Below are 4,016 nucleotides of genomic sequence, written 5' to 3'. Positions count from 1 at the left end.
CCTAGAAACAGATTTCAAACTTCATTTGTGGTGTGCTGGCTCTCTCTAGTGGTATGTCGGGAGTAGTACAACCTGTTTACCCGTATTTGGATTACCGTAATGACGACAATATCAACGGTGCGCACAGCGTCGCTGCTTTCAGGAGCCATTGGAACTTTTAAGGTTGCGCGAACCATTGAATAGTTACGGTAACCGCAAGGGTGTATGCTTGGTGGAAAACTCCATATCCCACAATTCATAGCACACCTCTACTGAGTCAAACAATGGCGGCTGCCACTTCGTTTAATATATTCCTCTTATTCGTGTTTCTAGGTCACAAAATAAACTTTTAAGATATTTTCAGGTGAGAATGTAGGTGTGTAAACGTCAAATATCTGCTCGTTTTGTCAAAACATCCCATATTAGCAACAGTTTTCTCACGATGTTGCTGCTAGCCGGCTAGCTAGCGTGGCTAGCGCCGCTTCGCTCAAAAGCAGCCGGCCTTGTCTTAAAGTTAAGCGGCTGACACTCGCTTCACCACCCGATCGCTCGCCAAGCGATTGTTTCACACTGGACTTATTTTTCGTTCATATGGGCCGATAATTCATTTATTCATTTTAGTAACGGTATAAACAGTGAAAGGTGGTTGTCCAGATGCTGGTCGATGTGGGAAAAATACCTGAGTTGTTTGGTGGTGGCTAACGCGGAGTTCAATCGTGGATAAGGGAAACCAAAGGCAGGAGCGTGAGGTGGTGGCTGACGGGGAGCTACAACAGAGGGCAGCTAGCCACCGGTGTATGTCTCTTTCCCCTCGTATGTGGGGAAAGAAACATGTGAGGCGGCCGCCGATCGACCAGTGGTGGCTAACGCGGAGCTCAATCGTGGATAAAGGAAACCGAAGGCAGGAGCGTGAGGTGGTGGCTGACGCAGAGCTACAACAGAGGGCAGCTAGCCACCGGTGTATGTCTCTTCCCCCTCGTATGCGGGGAAAGAAACATGCGAGGCGGCCGCCGATCGACCGGTGGTGGCTAACGCGGAGCTCAATTGTGGATAAGGGAAACCGAAGGCAGGAGAAGCAGGCGGCTGCCGGTCGGAGCGTGAGGTGAACTGAATTTCAGGTAAGAAGTTATGAACTGCACTCTATTTGGGTCAGATATAAACCAAGTTTAGGTGTAGTTTATTTTCGTTGTGCTGACAGTTACAATAACTCGTACTGCGTGCTAGCTAGCACGACAGAGTTTCTATACAGCTGTGCGCGCTAAGTTACTAATGTTGAACTTTTTGACAGCCTCCCCTATTTTCAGGCGAGAATGTAGGTGTGTAAACTTCAAATATCTGCTCGTTTTATCAAGAAGTCCCATATTAGCAACAGTTCTCTCACGATGTTACTGCTAGCGCCGCATGGCAGCTAGCTGGCTAGCGCGGCTTGGCTGACACCCAGGCTGGCTCACGCTCTCGTTTCACCCCCTAGTCTTTCGTGATGACTCTTGGTTGGCTGCTGGACTTATTTTTCATTTATATGGGCTGGTGATTCATTTATTCATTTTAGTAACGGTAAAAACAGTGAAAGGTTTTGATTAGCGGCGGCATAGGCACACTTAAAATTTCTTCTAAAATTTTCGCTTTAAGCATCCACACTATTGAGTTCCTTCTTGATGTTTCCGTACACTTTTCGCCGTGGATCTACTTCCACAATTTTTGTGCTATTTTCACCGTTCAAATTTTAAACTATTCTGCTATTTCTGCTAATGACGGCTATGTCTTTTGGTATTTTTCACTATTATACTTTTTAAAATATTAAGCTTTTTTCCTTTAATTTGAAATGAATGGGAAACTTCTGCAATTCTGCTAAAATTTGCTTGTTTTTGAAACTTAACTACTTCCTCATATTTTCACCTAGAACAACCATTCAAACTTTAAAATGTTCTCAAATTATTGGGCTATTCAGGTATAAATCAGCTTTTTCAAATCTTTTACCGTTTTACTTTTATGCCTCTTAAAGTTTTGAGTTGCAAAATTGTGATTTTTCACAAAATACATGCGTTGTTATGGTTGCTATGCTCTTGGCTTCCAGTGTGCCACTGAAGGTTTTGCAGTCTTCTCTTCATGTCCGAACAACTGTTTGCTACTTGCTCAATTTTCACTCAACTTCCACAAATTATACAATAAAAGGTAGGTATTTTTGCTGGCTTTCAGGAAATGTCACTATCATTGTTGTGGAATTTATAGAATTTTGGCAAATCTCCTCAGACCAACACAAAGTCGCAAAACTCTCCATAGAAAGTCGATGGAGAGTTTGTTCAAAATCACCGCTTGATTTCTGTAATGAGAGGCATATTCGAATCGTCATATCTCCTTAACGAAGCAAAGTTAAGACATGAGGCTTGTCCCAGTATATCTTCAGACACTCCTGACGCTCACAATTCAAAGAATTTCTTTCTCACCTAGTACCGTTCTGAAATGAGTTGGACTTGTTTGAAGGTAGGAAATTCGTCCTTCGTTCAGATTTCTTCAGATTTCAAACTCTGGAAATGAACCACTTTTTTCTCTCATCATAACTTTTTGTTGGATTTCCACAGAGACCTGAAAATTTCCATGACTGTTCACCAAAGCCTGCTGTCTCTTACGGTGAAAGAATGATATCGATACTCCAAATAGATTTAGAGTTACAAAGCGTTGTTTTAGGGCAAGTCAAGGCAGTTTTTGCTTCGCTCTACTCAGTTATGGTGCATTAGAAGTCAAATATCTTTAATAATTCATATTTTAATGATAAATTGTTAACACTTTAAGATTCCCCCATCTCTTCTGAACAAAACGGTGTAAGAATGACCGGCCTAGCCCCTACGGTTAGGAAATTATGGTCATTTGTTTGAGGGGAGTCGTCACTATGAGAAATAGACTGCAAAAATCCTGTGTCTCTCTGTGCTGCGTGCACCTGTTTTGGCGGGAAAAAGTACACAGCCTCTCTGATTGGTGGATTCAAATTCAGCAGCTCTCAGGCTACTTGACTGAGCTAGAAACTTACTTCTCTCTCCGTATGTGTGTGTGTGTGTGTGTGTGTGTGTGTGTGTGTGTGTGTGAGACAGAGAGAGAGAGAGCGAGAGAGAAAGAGAGCCTTTTAATGGGATGATCTCTATGGAACGCCAGGACTGCCATAATGAATTAATTAAATACACCATTAAATAATTAATTAAATGTGTCAATAATTAATTAAAATTGGAATTAATTAATTAAATAAATAGTTATGACACATGTAATTAATTAATTATTGACACATTTAATTAATTATTTATGTATTTCACATTTTAATTAATTATTGACACATTTAATTAATTAATTATTGACACATTTAATTAATTATTTATGTATTTCACATTTTAATTAATTATTGACACATTTAATTAATTATTGACACATTTAATTAATTATTTAATGATATATTTATTTATTTCATTTTGGCAGTCCTGACGCCTGGCTCTCGTCATGAAATAATTTTATCTGTCAGCCTCACCCATCAAACTCAGGGGGCGGGGTTAACGCTGCCCATGCAGCTTCTCTAACATTTGATTGGTTGCCGTGCAAAGTAAGTCAAAACAGGTCGATCCTAGATAATCGATTGCTTGTGTAGACTTGGGGCAGCCAGTTATCCCAGAATGCAGATCAAATCACAGGCCGTTTTTCTGTCACCAGCTACACTTTTAACAGTGTTTTAGCCGCGAATGTCGCGCCGTATGTCTGGTCAGGTTGTCAACATAGAACATGTTTGCAAAAGTGCTCAGATGTTTTCAGAGATTTCACTAGCTCTGCTAACAGTTAGCATGCAGAGCGCACCGAGGGGGTACATTAACCGGTTTGTTTACATATTCCACTCTCCGTGTTCCACATGTTGCATTCGCAGATTCTCATTTTCACCGAACGATCGTCTCTTTCCGCCTGGTCTTGTGTCTCTGTGCTTCTGTAACATAAAGAACGAGCTGACATTTTTCTCACGAAACCAGCGATCAGCTCAACAGACCCTCAGTTTACCTGCATGCATC

The sequence above is a fragment of the Astatotilapia calliptera genome, chromosome 20 (assembly GCF_964374335.1).
Source record: "Astatotilapia calliptera chromosome 20, fAstCal68.1, whole genome shotgun sequence".
In the NCBI taxonomy this organism is placed as follows: Eukaryota; Metazoa; Chordata; class Actinopteri; order Cichliformes; family Cichlidae; genus Astatotilapia; species Astatotilapia calliptera.
Note: the sequence above shows the minus strand (reverse complement) of the source record.